Below are 18603 nucleotides of genomic sequence, written 5' to 3'. Positions count from 1 at the left end.
CTTGGCCTATGCTATGATATCATGGACAAGTAAGAAATAAACCTATTTTTCCCTTAGTATGGATAAGGTTGAGTATATAGCTGCTTGTTTAGCTTGTTGTGAAGCAATTTGGCTTCAAAAGTGTTTTTTTGGTTTGTTTGATCAAGTGTTGGAATTGACCATGGTATATTCTAACAATCAAAGCTGTGTAAAGCTTTTTGAGAATCTATTTTTTCATGAAAGGTTAAAGAAAATTAATAACAAGTATCATTACATTTAGAATATTGTCTAGAGAGGATCTACGAGGCTTGAATACATCCCTACTCATGAGTAGGCTGCTGATTTTTGACAAATCCATATGAATTTTTCTTATTTCAGAGAAAATATTTGAGTGGTTGAGAATCCATCTCTTGAAGAGAGGGAGCATTGATTGTATAACATCTTGAGACTGACAATCTTCCTTGGGCTTAGCTGAGAGTCCATGTTTTATGGTTAGGTAGATTTCCCTGGTTACTCCCATGTGTCATTGAGATTGACTGAGAAACCAATATGGTTGGGGACTTTGGTTCTGAGGCTTGGATTGATCCCTAAGGTCATTATGTTTAACTGAGAGACTGGTGGGTTTGGTCGACGACATTGATTTTGAATTTTATTCCTTAAGTCATTCTATTTGACTAAGGGACTAGTAGGTTTGGCCTGGAATATAGTTTTTAAGTACTCTCTTGCGTCATTATGCTTGACTAAGAAACCATTTCACATGGTTAGAGAGTTTGGTCCATTAATGACATTGATTTATCCCATGCTCAGATGGGTTTTGACTTTGATGCCATTGGTTTTGGCTTATGGGACGAGCTTGATGCTATCAACCTTTCCTTATGGCGAAATTTGTACATTTATTGAATTTATGAAATGTACCTCCTTGGCAAAGAGGGAGTGTTGAGAAATTGTAGTTGCAGTTGGTATTTTCATCATCAAAGTTAAAAGAGAAATTATATATATTTTTTGTTGCCCTGGTCAGCCCCATTTTGACAGGTCGGTCCCACTTCATGAAGGGGTTTGACTCAAGGTGAAAACCCACTTAATTGGTCAACTATATATTGGCATTTGTTGGACTTCATTTCGATATCACATCAACTCATTCATTCAACCTATATAGCAAGGATATTTGCTCACATGCGTGAAGAAGAAGAAGAATATTTATTTTTGCGTTAACCAACTAGTTTGACTTATGTTGACCAACATTGACTTGACCATATTCTTTGCTATTTGACAGAGTTGTTGACTGTGGATTGGAGACTTAATATTCTATGGATATTTGACTTTTTGTTGACCAAAGTTTGGATATGATTCTGGGCATTGACTAAGGTTTGATCACATGTCAAACTATATGGTTTGAATGAATTTCTCTATGTAATTGCAGGACTGAATTTCAAACCCTTAACCAATAACTAGAAGTACGAATTTTGGCCCCCTTGACCAGAATTTGACTAGTGAGAAGTTTGTTGAATTCTCTCTCTCTTTTGACTAATTTTGATTGGGCATTTACTGTGGCCAAAGGTTGACATTTTGACTAGAAAATTTGATGTACAAATTGGATGAATTGAACAATCTCTCATAAGGAAAGATTACTGGGTTTTCCCCCCTATGGGGTTTTGTCCCAAGAAAATTTTGGTGTCTCTTGTCTCATTATTTCATTGCGATCTCTACTCTACTAAATTTTATGGTTAAATTTTTCTAAGTATAGCTGCTTGATGATTTGAATACTCTAAGAAGAAAAAATGTATCATTAGTAGTTAATAGATTGAAAATTGCTCTAGTCTATTTTGTTACTAGAAAAACAACAACATTAGCTTGTGAATCCTATACAATCATGAAGTCCCACGACATCTTTTTCATATTTCACATCCTGGGTTATAGTTTTTATCCTAAGTGTGTTCTCGATCACACTTTCTTTACTCCTTATCTTATCTCTTGATGAGGTATTGGTGTGAGATAAAATCAACTTTAAGAGGTGGTTTAGTTCATGTATTATACATTTGTATTATTAGAATGGATACATGGAGTAGAATATGGCTTGATGCCAAAGTTTTGGTCTTGTCTCATGTGTTCTATCTCTTTACATGACTACTTTGATTGAGGATCTAAAGTTGTAATTAAATTGGGTTAATATATTAGAGTTTTGGATGTTGCAAAATACTTAAACACTGTATCATGAACAATAAAATTAATATAATGAAATAGAAAATAAAATACAAACTTCATTCAAATTATTTTTTTATTAAAAATCTCCAAGATAAAACTTTATATACTATTCATATTTATTATTATTAATTTTATATTTTAAATTATATTAATATTACTTTTCTTTTACATATTTATGAAACTCTTCTTTATATACAATTATAATTATACTTATAATATTATTACCAACATAGATCCATCTTAAATACAAAGCTAACATGAAATAAGAGAGATCCAATTTTTTCACGTACATTTTTTTATGTGCCAACATTGTTTAAATGTTTTATATAGTTATTTAATTTTTTCAATTTTTAAATTTTTAATTTTTTTTAACTAAGTAAAATTTCAACTTTCATAACAAACCAACATCCTTACACATTTACACATCATCCTTACACATTTACACATCATAATAACAAACCAGCATCCTTACACATGATAATAAAATAAACCTCTCTACTAAAAATATATGCATATATAAAATCAACTCATAAAATACATATTATCTTAAAATGATGTGAAATTTCATCCTTACAAACTAAGATTGAATTATTAAATAACTAAAAGTGATAATTCCACATATAAATAAAATTACCTATACACACCCAAACTTTACTTATATACAATTAATTCTTTTCCCTCTATAAATGAAGTACAGTTATTTATAAAGTTTTAAACGAGGTTAGTTTTAAAAGAGGTTAACATTAACCAATGTCCTTCGTAGGATGACAAGATATACTGGAGATGACACGAATACTTATTGAGAGAATTTTTAGATAAAGTTTAGTGGAGTATTTTTTATTTTATTCAACGTTTTGGGTGGATAATCTACCTATTATCAGAACTAGAAAATTGAGTGATTACATATTATCAGAACTAGAAAATTGAGTGATTACAGATGAATGCTTCCAAGTTTCTAAATAGAGAGTTTAATAAATTAATTATAAAGGAATATTAATAAATTAATAAATATTGATTAAAAAATAAATTTAAAAAATAAATATAAATAAATAAATAAATAAAATTAAAATAATTATAGGTTCAAAATAAAAAATTATAGTAAATAAAAATAAATAATTAAAATAACCATAAAGCTTAAATAGATAATTATTATAAATAAAAATAAATAATTTAATTGAAATAGTGGTAGAGTTAAAGTAAAGAATTATTATAAATAAAAATTAATAATTTAATTTAAAAATATTAAAATAATAATAAAATATAATGTAAAAAGTAGAGGGTTAAAAAATAATTCAATTAAAATAGTAATAGGGTTAAAGTAAAGAATTATTATAAATAAAAATTAATAATTTAATTTAAAAATATTAAAATAATAATAAAATATAGTGTAAAAAGTAGAGGGTGAAAAGGAAATTAAAGAGATAAAAATGAGGATGAAATTGAATTTAATTGAAGTAATTTTACTAGGATGCAAATATAAATATAAAAAGAAAAAGAGGAGGAATGAATAAATGTAAAGAAGGGGTACAAATATAAGATTAAATTCGAATATTATAAAACAAATAATGAAATATATGGATAGGAATAGGAAGGATGGGGTTAGAGAGATAAGAGAGTGAGAGATTAAAGGATTAAGAGATCAATATAAGCAAGCATGTAGGAAAAGAAAAAGGTGGGACGGGGTGGGAGCAAAAGGAGAAAATAGAGGGGAAGGTCAGTGTACTTAGCAAGTTGGTGGATAACAGGTTTCCATGAATGATTTAATTTATAACTATATTCCTTATTAAAGTTGTTAGGGTGCTTTTCTATTTAGAGGGCTTCCTTTTAATTTCCTTTTCATCCTCTAATTTTTTACTTATATTTTATTATCATTTATGATGGGTGGAGTGTTCACCCAAAACATTCGACAAGATAAAAAATCCTCCACACAATTCTATCCAGAAATTTTCTCAATATGAACAACTATGGAAATCTACACTCTCTCAATAATATTTATTTATTATATTTGTTGAAGGTAGTGTATATAATAGTGTAACAACCCCGAGTTAAAGTTTCATGTAATAAAGGATAATAAAGGTAAAAATAATAAGACCAAGGTCATGGGACACATATTTCAAATTGAATGTTGGACAAGCACTATAGTGGGCATCACTTGTGGTTTATTATGACTAAGGAATTTGACAAAGGCATTGGAAAAGGCAAAGAGACAATAATTGGCATTTAATTATGATAATAAAATAAAATAGAAGGAAAGGTAGATGAAGAGACACAAATATGCATGCAAGGGAAATTAGAGGAAAAATGAAGGAAAATGAAAAAAAGAGAGGCATCAATGCTAAAAAGGCATCAAAGAAAAAATTCACACTTTTTGTTAGTTTTAGCTTTGGCTCTCTTACACTCATACACACTTAGAGCATTCTTGGAGTACCTTAGCATTCATTTGGATTTGGAGAAAGGAAAACAAGCAAGCAAAGGAATGAAAAGGACAAGCAAAGGAAAACAAAGGGCAAGTCAAGGAAGGTTGGATCAACAACTTCAATAGGAGAATTTTGTAGGTAATAGGTTGCATGTGTGATTTCCTTGCTGGGATGTGAATGCATGGTACATGCATTTGTTTATTTGGTTCATTTGTTGTCATTGGCATGGGTTTTGCTTGGTTTGATAGTGGTTTCAACCTTGCCTTTCCATTTCCTGGATAGCCATGGTGTGATGGGATTCATTCTTGGTTGAGCTTTGGATTGCTGAAAAGTTTTGGAACTGGGTGAGGTGGTCTTAGGAAAATTCCCAAGGGTTGGGGGTGGAGATGGTTTTCTCTAGGAAGCCCTCAATAGGTGGGTGGAGACAGGAAAATTCCTCAAGGTATGGTGAAGGAATTCTGAGGCATCCAAGCTTGGTTTGGTTTTGTGATCTCGGGACTAGTTTAGGTGAGATCACGATAGTTTAAGGGTGGAGGTGGTTTAATCTCCGGAGTCCCTGTTTTTTTATGTCTTGGTTTATCCCATGAGATTCCGTATTCATGCTTGGAATATGGCATGGGGGTGATTGGCTGAAAGAAATATTTGGTTCGGCCCAATCTATGCTCGGGTGGTATGTGAAAGTCCCTGACTTGGTTGGCTTTTGCATATGTAATTATGAACTATTTTCCTAATGTAATTAATGATCACATGTACTTGTTATTATGTTGATTTCATGGAATATTTTTCATGGTTCCTATTCTGGTTATATGTTGGTTATATGCATGGTTCTATGATGTGTTCTAGTTATGGCTCTTGTTCATGATTTGATAAGTTAATGAATGGTTGACGAATGCATGGGTTAACAAGTGTTATTGTAGCTATCTTGAGAGGGAAATAGACCTTCTTGGTGATTCTCAGTTAAAGTTCAGACTCTTATGATCAAATATGCATTCATGACCTATTGCTTTCATGCTTAGCATATGTTTGACGAAATGTCTGTCATGGATTCGGCATGGTTAGGTCAATTTATTGTTCAAGTTTTGAATGGTTAGCATTGTTAACATCTTGTTTATGCTTCTGGAAAGTTGCAAGCAATTTTAGGTAGTGGTCTGGAGGCTAGTCTGAAAAAGTGGCTTAGATCTCGGAATCGCACACATAAAAATGGAATTTTTGGGTCATAACCGCATGGAGACAAGTCTGTGAGTGTGGTTATAGTCTCCCAACCACATGGATACAGTGTCAAGGGCGTGTTTATGGAGCTAGGTCAATGAAAAATGGTTCCAACTTAGGGATTGATCAATAGGGGTGGCTAGTTGGCTCTTGAGTGATCTGTAGTCTCTAAGGGATGTTGGAAAGGTTTCAGTCTATAGACCCCACTTCCATCACAAGAACTTGGAGTTCAAGTCATGTCATAGTGGCACTCAACTCATGTTTACCTTAGAGACCTTGTAAAAGTGGGTAAATGTGGGAGGAGGCATTACAAATAATTTGTATTATACCGACCAAATATTTATTTTGTTGACTTATTCTCATATTTTAATTGTAACCAATTTTTTAACAAAATATTATATTTTAAATTATTTTCAAAACAATTTTTTTAGATAGAAAGATTGAACTCTTGTTACAAGGATGATGGCATTGACATTACAAAATGTAGCATCCCATTTATGTATTTACAAGTGTCCTGGCATTATAGCAATACAATCAAGAGACACTACAATCGATACTTGATATCGTGGCGACTTGCATACCTGGTACCACCTCACTCACTATTTATTGTGTTGATTAGAAATGAGAAGCTAGAATGTCACAACTACAATATGCTAGTATTGGTGGAATTCACAATCAGTTAAGGTTGAAGTTGCAAGTACTGAAGAATAGAGGGCTCATGGAACACACTAGATCAGAGGCGCTAAGGGTGGGCGAGAGCTTAGTTCGATCAATGCACCTATGAACACCTATTAATAGAGTGACAATAGGACTAATTGTCTCAAATTCATGGGGGGTACACGTCTCAAAGTTGGGCACCTCAATGAACTAACATAACTATATTAGCAAACTAGAAAATGCAGTTGGTGGTTTGGAACTCTAAATTGAGAACAACAGGAATAGTTAATAAGAGAAAGGAACATAGGCCAATACGAGTAGAGGACCTAGGCACATAAAACATGAAGTATATAAATAGGCATGCTCCACAATGCACTTTAAAGGAGTCACAAACTAAACACATAAATGAAAGTACATGAATATGTACACATATCTTTCTTATTTGTTCTTTGTTAAGCACTCTAAAGTTGGATTTAAATTTCCCAATCCCTCTCTTTTAGCCAATTAGCCACATGTCATCAACCTTCATTATAATTTTTAGTTATTAGTTTATATATCTATACTATCCCTACAACCTCTTACTTTAAATTTCGATTAATGCTTCTAGCACTAGCACTCCCATCAACAACTAATCACTATAGAAAAAACACTTTACTCACTAGCCTACAATAAATCAACCTTACTCACCTACCTTGATTAAAGCTACTAACCGAACGAAGCCATGAATCCCTTGGTAACTATTTAAATCAATATTTGTAAATGGCTGAATTTAGTATTATAGTAATTGGATATTAGTATTATAGTCATGTTTCTTGATATTTCTCATCAAGTTATTGACATAGGTGAACAACTAAGGACAAACCATTTGGGTGCAGGATGGAGGGCATAAGCAATGACGATATGTGGACGGTTGCGGTTGCAATCAGTAGATAACCTCTTGGTTTTGCAGGAATATTGAAGATAGTCTTGAAATATAATCGCTTTGGTCGATACTCACTATTTGTTTAAACATTTTAATAGAGGAGAATAAATCACTTGTGTGGTTTTCGATGGGTGTTAGATTCAAGTCTCCATTCAGTGTATGGCAAAACTACTTAGACAAATTATTTTGCATGTGATTTGTCATTTATGAATGTTCTTTCATAGGTTGTCATATGCTCATGCCGATGGTGGTAATAACTAGGATGGGGGCGCTTTGAGTGATTATAAGAGATTATTTTTTCATGTTTTCATTATAGGGTCCGATGTCCATACAATATAGATGGTGGTATGATCTGTATAAGGACATAATTGTAATGATGTGGACATAGCAAGCCTTTTCTGCCATATTATTGTTCTCATATATTGGTTTTGGTTGGTATAAAACCCATGCAAATGATCAATTATTTTTTCAGGGAGAGAAAAATTATGATCATCTTTGGTTTTTTGGCCTTGAGAAGCTGCATCAATATGTCAGTTTTGTTGGTATCCTTTTCCTAGAGATGATCTGGTAACTGGTTTTGCAATGGGTCTCTGTGTGGTTATTTATTATATCTGATGTATTATATGGCTTGAGTAGGTGCATGTCATTCACCTTATCAAATCTCAATCAAGAGTTCATTATTTTGTTCTCGTTTGACACCTTATTGACATGTTTAACGTTTATGGGATTTTATTTTCCTTGGTACGTTATTTCCAACAACGGATGTAGATGCATTAGCTCTTAATTTTTCAATCGGGTGGATCATTGACGTGGAGTATAAGATGTGTTGAACTGTCATAGGTGGATTTTTTATATGTCATATCAAAGGGGGTTTAGTTGGTTGGTATTCCAGACGACATTTAATTTGAACACAAGTTTGGCACAAACTCTAAAAATTAGCAGGAGTTATTATTGATTTAATGTTGGAGCTCATATTTTTCTGTTTGTTGACATGAAGGATTGATCCAAGAGGCTCCAGAAAACCTCAAAAATAAAAGTGTCCAAAAGTTGATGGAAACAACTTCAATTCGTAGAGATGGGCGAACCGATTCCAACAACGCAAATGACACCTCGATCTGAGTTCTTATGCAAAAGTTGTAGTTGATCAAAGTTCCACTCAAACTTGGCATTAGACAAACTTTAGCTGTGCTCGAGACAAATTTGACGATAGTCAAAGTTGGCTATTCGACCAAAACAATGACTAAGTTTAGCGAAGCTCAAATAAATTTGTTGACAGGTTTAGTTGTGGCTAAATATCGCAGGTCCACCAAAATTGGTAGTCCGGCCAAATCCGTTGCCAAATTTTATATTGTTTTAACCAATGGTATATATATATATATATATATATATATATATATATATCCAACAGAAATATTTAAATGTCACATGGTTATAACAGTGGGTTGGTGAGTGTAATATATATTATGTTAAATAATATATAAACCCTATATGGAATGAATGGTTGTTACAACCATATGTAAGCGAGGTGAGATATCTTGACTGGCGATGGCCATGTAAGCGAGGACTTTGGTACCCCGATGTTTCGGGTTCAAATCCTTCTTGGGTAATGTACTATCAGCCTCCCCAAAAAAATATATGTAACATACATTATAAATGAGCAAAAAAAATAGGCCACCTACGTGGCTTCCCACCAAGTCACCTTCAACCAATAACAAGCCACTTGCCAATACGCTAGGGCATATACCTTATAAATTTTTTCCATCAAATGATATAAAAATTTACCATTCAACCATTATTGGGGGAAGAACATTGAAGGAAACTCAACATACTGTGGCAGAACCACGCTCCAGGCCGGTACAAAAATCAAGGTAGATTCTGATCATATTCTACAACATATTTTAGGGGAATATTCTACAGGAATATTCATGGAATCTTAAAGATTCCCTAAGGGGTCCAATAATGATGGTGACAAAAACATATGGAGTTTATACTATTTTTACTTAGAATTTTGCAAGGAATTCAATGGTGCAGTTAGAATGGTGAGCTAAGCAATGAATCTGAGGGCTTATGGAAGAAACCAACATGTGCCACTAAATTTTGGCATGAAATTCAAGGAAACCTTGCACATGTTAGAAGGTGGTCATGTTTATACTCTAAAGTTGTAGAATTCCAAGATGGAGCTTATAGTATGGAGTATGTTATAGTTTGAGCAGTGGAATTCAGAACTCATGGTTGGAGCTCACATTTGATAGTGATTGTGTGGCATGCTTCATTAAGCAAGGTTACACTCCTCAAAAGGTGGTCGAGTTTATAGTCAAAATTCACAAAATAACGAGATGAATGTGTTGGTGATGTGTTACCCTTGGCACGAGAACCGATGTATGCTTTATGCATTTATGGTTTTTGTCTCTTTTTGGATAATGCGAAGAGATGAATGTATGTTGCAGGTTTTGGTGATATTTGTATGCTGCAACAAGGGAATAAGATCTGAATCATTGTGGGGAAGTCATCATTTGAGCCTTTGTATGAAAACCAAGGTGGTTCGATGCTGAGAAAAGGCCACTTTGACACTTCATCAGAAAGTAGTCATGTTTACAATCATTGGTCTCAGAATTGCGAGACTAGTGTGATGATGATGAGTATGAGTTGAATCTAAACAATGGATTCAAGAGGACCTATTTCCACTTTATGGGAGAGAGTCCAGTTATGTCACATGCTTGCGAGAATCAACTCTTGGAGTTATGGATGAGAGCATCTCTTTGATAATGCCACTATTGTGGGAATCTTACTACCACTTGATTATGTGGGAATTCAACCCTTTGTAAAGGAAAGTATCTTTGAAGAAGAGAATGAAGTCGTTAATGGAATCATGAGCCTGAATATGTAGCCCGCACCGGGTGAACTCCGTTACCAACTTGGTGATATATTCCATTATGTTTTTGGTATCTTGTCTCATGTTTTCTTATGCATGTTTTCTACATTCGGCATTTATGTTGAGATGCATTAAGTGATGACATAGGTGTGACATAGTGAGAAATAACAATTAAAAGATGTTTTAATTCAAATTGGATTCAATCCTTCAGATGTAATCAAGTCCAATTAAAAATATCCTATAAATATAATCCTTTTAAGTGAGCCTAATCTAGATCATGTTTGTATTGGGACTCACCCAAGATCAGATCAGTTTGGTATCAAAGTGGGATTGATAAAAGATTGCAGGTGTTGAATTAGAGATGGGCAAAGGATTGAAATGAATGAGGCTTAAAGAATCGAAGTGATCAACAAATGCATTATAGAAAAGAAATTTGATTTAAAGAGGATGTTGTGAGAAGAAGAAGTTGAGACTCATGTTGAAGCATGTTGTGGAGGAATAAGTTGGAGAATGTTCCACTACAAAGGAGGGAAAAAGTCCCTCCAAGCTCAGGCCAACTCAGGCCTTCATAGGTATATCAATCATGGTTCTTGTTATGAATATATGGATGTATTCACATATGATGATACCTCCTATGTACTGGGTAACCAAGGTGGTTTCCTAGAAGCTTCGACTTCAACATTGTCCAAAGTAGGGCAATAGGAGGAATTAGTCAAACTCCCAAAAGAGGACCAAGTGTCACAAATAGGAAGGGAGGTAAAGAATTCTCCTTGTGCAATTACTTCATTTCATGATGATGATTTTGGTGCTTTTGAAAAGCACACTACATGCATTGGTTTGAAGCTAATGAAGAAGATGGGATATGTACGAAAGGGCCTAGGAGTTAATGGCTAGGGCATTATGAATCCCATTCACATGGTGGAACTACCTAAATATGCAGGACTAGGCTATGTCAAAGAGGAAGTTTGAGAAAGTTCCAAGACCACTAATGAAAGACACTCCAAATCCGTAGAGACATGAAAGTCTTCAATAAACAAGGTTGAGTTAGTGCAAGATGCTGAGAGAACATCATAAAATTCTAGCGATAGTGAAAATTTCAAAGAAAGAGCTAAGACAAGCTCTCCTCACTAGGCTTGCACCAGAGACAACCAAGCAAGGTATAAAAGGTATCAGCGTTATAATGTTCATTTTGACTACAAAAAAATTGGTAATGATGTCCAAAAGTTATGAGGTAAAAAACCATGTACATTTTTTGGTTTAAATAGCCATTTTGTTTCCAAATGTTGGAAAAGAATGGTGTTGTATAGGAAAATTCTAGAAACAAGGAAGAAGAAAAGTCATGAAGACCCTTCTCCACATCAGGAGAACAAGAAAGGAAAGAAAACATGGAGGAAGAAAGGCTATTGCAACCATTGCAACAAGGGTGGACATCATGGAGCCACATGTTGGACACTCCATCCAGAGTTATGTCCCAAGAAGGATAAGAGGGTTGTGAAGGAACCATCTAGTGAAGTAGCTGATGATGCTGGCCAACTACAAGAAGAAGGCTAGCTACAAAGACAACTTGAAAGGGAGATAATGTTTACCTTAATGACTAAAAATATGAATCACCTTATAAATTTATTTGATAAGTTACCATCATTGTAAATCACATGTTGCTCTTTAAGGACCCCATAAATGGGCAAGAACTTGTAAAAGTGATGAAATGTATAACATCTTTTTGTATGAAATGTAATGATATTTTGGCCTTTTTTTGATATGAATTTTGTTGCAAATTAGAGAAAACATGTATGATCTTTGTATGCAATTTTTGGGGTCCAAAATCCTTTTAGTGGGGAGGAATGATCTAGGGGGCTCAAAAAAACCTCAAAAATCAAAGTGTCCAAAAGTTGATGGAAATGAATTCAAGTCATAGATCTCCACGAATCGATTCTAATGGTGTAAATGACAACTCGATCCGAGTTCGTATGTAAAAGTTATAGCCGGTCAAAGTTCCAGTCAAACTTGGCATTGGACAAAATTTAACTTTGCTACGAACAAATTTGACCATAGCCAAAGTTGGCAGTCTGACCAAACCAATGACTAAGTTTAACAAAGCTTGGATGAATTTGGTGATAGGTTTAGTTGTGGTTAAATATTGCAAGTCCGCCAAAGTTGGCAATCCTACCAAATCCGCCACCAAATTTTACATGGTTTTAACCAACTGTTTAAAATAATATATATAACCATATATGGTTTTCAACTATGGTTCATGGTTACTCAGTGGCCGCTACATCCACAAGAAATAATCTGGGCAAATCCACCCGAAGGGATCTACTCGCTTGCTTAATTTTCGGGCCTAACCCCAAGGGCATCGAGGAGATTTGATCCCATGACCTCCCAATTGGCAAGGTACTTAGCAATGATAACTCTTCCAACTGAGCTATCCCTTGGGGCTTATATGCATATATGGTTATATAAAAATCTAATGGAAATATGTAAAGATCACATAGTTATAATGATGGGTTGGTGAGTGTAATATATATTATGGTTAAATAATATATAAACCATATATGGTATAAATGGTTGTTGCAACCATACGTAACATACATTATAAAAGAAAAAATGAAATAGACCACCCAAAAGATTTGACCCTAGGTCACCACCAACCAACAACAAGCCACTTTTCAATACACCAAGGCATATGCCTTGTAAAGTCTGCCCCTCAAAAAATATAAAAAATTATCATTCAACCATTATTGGGGGAAGAAGGCATGATTTTAGGACATGGAGAGAAGGCTAAGCAGAACTCAGCACAAAGTAGAAGAACCATGTCCTAAGTAGGCACACAAATCAAGTTAGATTTTGAGAATATTCTACAACATATTTTAGGGGAATATTTTGTAGGAATATTCCTAGAATCTTGAAGATTCCCTAAGGGGTCAAAAAATGATGGTGACAGAACCATATGAAGCTTATACTCATTTTACTCACAATTTCACAAGGAATTCAACGGTGTAGTCAGAATGGTGATCTGAGTAGTGGATATGAGAGCTTAGGGTAGAAGCCCACATGTGCCATTAAATTCTTGACACATAATTCGAGGTGATCTTGCACATGTCAGAAGGTGGTCATGTTTATACTCTAAAGTTGCAAAATTCCAAGACGAAGTTGCTAGTATGGAGTATGTTGTATTTTGAGTTGGGAAATTCAAAGCTCATGATTAGAGGTCGTATTTGATGATCATTGTGTGGCATGCTTCACGAGGCAAGGTTACACTCCTCAGAAGGTGGTCGATTTGAAGTCAAAATTCACAAAATGATGAGACGAACACATTGGTGATGTGTTAGCCATATTTTGAGCAACACTGTGATCACCTTGGCATGATAACTGATACATTTATTGTTTTTGTCTCTTTTTGGATAATGCGAAGGGATGAATGCTTGTTAGAGGTTCTAGTGATATTTGTATGCTTCAACAAGGTAGAAAGATATGAATCGTTGTATGGAATCCATCATTTGAGCCTTTGCACAAAAATTGAGGTGGTGCGGTGCTAAGAAAAAACCACTTTGAAACTTCATCGGAAAGTAGTCATGTTTGCAGTGATTGGTCTCAAAATTTATAGACTAGTGTGATGATGATGAGTATGAGTTGAAACTGAATATCATATTCAAGAGGACCTATTTCCACTTTATGTGAGAGAGTCCAGTTATGTCACATGCTTGTGACAATAAACTCTTGGAATTGTGGATGAGAGCATCTCTTCTATACTACCACTATTTTGGGAATTCTACTACCACTTGATGATGTGGGAATTTAGCCCTTTGTAAAGGAGTGTATCCTTGAAGAAGAGAATGAAGAGAAGAAGAGAATGAAGCAGTTCTTGGATTCATGAGCCCAGGGATATAGCCCACCCCAGGTGAACTCTATTACCAACTTGGTGATATCTTCCCTTATGTGTTTGGTATCTTGTCTCATGTTTTCTTATGCATGTTTTTCTACATTCCACAATTATGTTGAGATGCATTGAGAGATGATAGAGTGAGAAATCACAATTAAAAGATGTTTTAATTAAAATTAGATTCAACCCTTCAAATGAAATCAAGTTCAATTAAAATGGTCCTATAAATCTAATCCTTTTAAGTGAGCCTAATCTAGATCAAGTTTGTATCATGACTCACCTCGTATTAGATCAAGAATCTCCTCGACTATCACACCATTGGAGGTGGTGACTCTTCCATGCAGTGTGTATCAGTTCCTATCTAGTGACAACTCGATATTAGATTTTCTAGTTGTCCTTGATAGGTGACACTTGTCATGGACATGCAAAAACACATTCCCCTGGATGATGAAGCCCTCATTCATGCGACTATTGAGGTTGAAAAAATTTCTGGGGAATACACAGATCATTCGATCTTTGAATTTCCTTCCCCTTCATGCTCTGGCACTGATCAGGATATTGTTTTTATGATTTTGAAAACCAAACTCATATACAATCGGATGCGCTTCTAGCGAAACATCCCCATTAAAAAAGCCAATCTAGCCTACAGAGCAAATCCAGAAGCTGGTATTTGGGGTTGACGTGTATTGGGATTAGTTTATTGGGTTGAAACAACGTTTCCTTGTTGGTCGGTAGGAATACATGAGGATGAATGGGGAACACAGGAAGGATTTGGCTGAGAAATTATAGTTACCCATCCTCAACGATTAACTAAAAATCAACTCCTTATTCAACGGTTGATACTACTTTCACTTCTTACATGCAAATGATGTGGAAATGATTATATCACTCCCATGGGTTCAGGGTCAAGGTTTTTTGGCACTTCAGCATTGGTATATGGGTTTTAACCCATGAAGGGAAGTTCCATGGAGGAGGTTCATATGGTTCAAGTTTCCCGGGCTCCCATTGGAGCTATGGATGCAACATGCGATTATGGATACTGCAGACTCTATTGGAAAGTTCATTTTTCTGGATGAAGGCACCCTTGGTGGTCTTGAAAAGCGAATGACATGGGTTTTGGTAGAGATGGTTTTTTTTGGAGGGTTTCTTGCAAAGATTTATTTCGTTTGGTGTAACATCTCACATCACCAACACATCGATTACTAGTGCATCGCTTTCAGATGTTTGGGATGCCATTGGAATGGTCATATGCTAAGTTGCTATCCACGACAATTTGGGGCACATCATCACTCATGCTCATAGTCGAATGATTTGGCTTGGGAGAACCATTTTAGCACTTCAAGTGGGAGAAAGATGGTGTTCTCTTTATTTGGTGCTCCTCCTCCAAAGGATTCTAGGAGAAACGTGGTGGTCTCTTTATTTGGTGCTGCTACTCCAAAGGTTTCAGGTACTATCCAAAATGCTCCATTCTTCCCTTTTGTTGATGTGTATGATGACGATTCTAACAAATTTTGAAATATAGAGTACATAGGTCTCGAGAATTATATGGATAAAAATAACAAATCATTTTTTAATCTCGTTATAAGAGAAGGGAATAATGGGAGACTTGTTATTTTCAATTCTTTGTTACATTCATGAAAAGAACCTCAACTCTCGGTCCTGTTTGGTTCTGTACCCTCCTCGCTAACATCAAATAATGTCCATGGGACTGTCCCAAATTACCATTCCCTTGATAAAATATCCCCAGGGATATGTTTTGGTTCCTACAAGGGGGACTATTCTCCTTCCATCTTTGTGGCAAATGAGATTTCATTACTGTAGGCAAGTGCATCGTTGGATATGGAATCTCTTACTATCAGATCTTCTTTTGTCTCTTCAGACCTATCTTGTTAGTCCGAATTCTAGAAAGAATGTCACTATTAGGAAGAAGAGGGTCTAAATTTAAGAATGTGTCTCCCATAGACCCCCCACGTATCTACATTGGATGAATATTTTCTTAAGGTACAAGACATTTCACCATTATCTAAGGTGGAAAGTGATAATGTGTTAATTAACTCCCAAGATCTTAGAGATCTTTCACCCATTTACGTGGTGCCTCCATTAAAGTAATGTCACTGAATATTCGAGTCCTAGGTAGTGCCTCCAAGAGACTATCCCTTTGTGACCTATTAAGGTTGAGAGGTTTGCGGTCATCCTAATTCGGGAGACCATGGTGCCTCGGGAAAGGGCATGGGATTTTTTCTTAAAGATTCCAAGTATGGTAGGTATCTGTGACCGATGCTTCTGGTATTTCTAGAGGCTTGACTGCGATATGGGATCCAAATTCATTAATTTCATGGCTTTCAAATCTTTTGTAGGGATAATTTTTATCACTTTTGTCAGGGGTTCTAATTTTTGCCTCCATATACTTAATATGTATGCTCCATATTCATCCAGACTTGAGTTTTGGAACCATTTGGAATCTTGAGGGCTTTTAAAAATCAACACTCTTATCTTAGCATGGGATATAAATTTAACAGTGTCCGCAACAAAGATATGGGGGTTCAAAATGCAGATTGGATCGAATGGGGTATTTCTTCAAACCTCTTTTTGGGCAATACTCACTTGTTGACATTATCCCTGAACCTATTATGAACCTATTATGCCTACATGGAGAAACATGCATACTGGTGCAAATGGCATTGCAAAACTCCTTGCTTGTTTCCTTGTCCATGAAATTTTGGTGGAACATCTTGGTTATATGTGAACATGGGTCTCCTCCTCTACATTATTTGATAATTATCCAATTATCCTACAATGGAAAGGAGATTAGTATTGGAGGGGTTTACCTTTTAAGTTCAATCATGCATGACTAATGGACAAGGAATTTGATTCTCTGGTATGGGAAACATGGATGCAATCATCTTATAATTTTGAGATCACATATGGGCATGTTTTGCAAGAAACTCAATTATCTAAAGAAGGTGGTTAGAAAATAAGAGTGGGATAAAAAAAGGTCTCATAGGTAAGAATTGTTAGACATTAACAAAAAAATAAAGGCAATATCAAACGCTTCTGGGTCTAGCTACTTTTAAGAAGTGCGAAAATTGGAAGCCCTAGAGCTCGAACCTCATAAACAAAAAATCTTAAAGCTTTAAGAGGAATTGTTGTGGCTTAAAAGTCATGCGATATGGATCACTGGGTGAGACAAGAATACTAAATTCTTCCATAAGTTTTCCACTAAAAGGAGAAGGGAGAATTCCATTTGGGGCTTGTTATATGGAGTTGTAATACTACTAAATTCACAGTTAGATCTTCATAATGAAGCTCGAAAATATTTCGACAATCATTTCCAAGCAAGGAGGGATGTGGACATTGAGAATCAGATGGAATACATTCAGTTATTTCCAAAAATGTTTAGTGAGGAGGAAAGTGAACACATTGCGAGGCTGATCACTTCTGATGAATTAGTTACAAATCTTAAATCAATGGTCAGGGACAAAAGTTTGGGCCCCAACAACTGGACTGTTGAGTCATTCCTTCATTTTTTGGAAATTATGGGCCCTGATATTATTTCTATGGTGGAGAAAACGAGGACCAAATGTTATATATCTGGTACATTCAACACAAATTTTATCACCCTCATCCCTAAAGTGACTAAAGCCACTTCATTTTTAGAGTATAGACCCATCTCTCTATGAAATTATGCATATAGGCTGATTTCTAAGATTATTATGATTCAGATTAAATTTGCTATGTCTAAATTCATTTCTCCTTAGCAATCCATATTCTAGCCAACATGCATATACAAGATGTAGTGACAATTGCACAAGAATGCTTACATTCCATTATGGTAAAAAAGAAACATACGTGCCTTATGAAGTTAGATCAAACAAAATCCTGCAATTGCGTCGATTGGGATTTTTTAAGGATGACCTTGCATTAGATTGGCCTTTCTATGCATATGGTGGATTGAATCATGGCTTGCATCACATATGTCAATTATGATGTTTAAATTAATGGGGTTACTTCATCTTTCTTCAAGGTTTCGAGAGGCTTAGGGAAAGGTTGTTCTCTCTCACTCCTCTTTTATTCTTGTTAGTCATAGATGTTATGAGTCACATGCTATCGAAGGTTAAATCGTGTGGCTTAATAACTGGTTGCAGGATCACTAAGAACATTTCTATCGCTCATCTTATTTTCGTCGATGATGTTCTTATTCTTAGGGAAGTGTCTGTCATTGAATGGAAAATTATTAACCAAGTGATAATGTCCTTTAATGATGTTTCTGGTCTATATATGAACAAGACCAAAACATCACTAATTGTGGTGGCACATGATGAGGATTCAGTTAAGGAGATTACAAAGCTTTTTGATATCTCAATGTCTTCTATGGACGAGGGTTTTAAGTACCTTGGTTTCAATCTGAAACCAAACAATTATGGTGTCAAATATTGGGAGTGGTTGTTAAATAAATTTGAGAAAC

Source organism: Pinus tabuliformis, chromosome 3_1, assembly GCF_031772625.1.
Source record: "Pinus tabuliformis cultivar Carrire ecotype Pingquan chromosome 3_1, CPIR1, whole genome shotgun sequence".
NCBI classification, from domain to species: Eukaryota; Viridiplantae; Streptophyta; class Pinopsida; order Pinales; family Pinaceae; genus Pinus; species Pinus tabuliformis.
The sequence above is the reverse complement of the archived record's forward strand: the minus strand, read 5'-3'. Positions refer to the sequence as shown.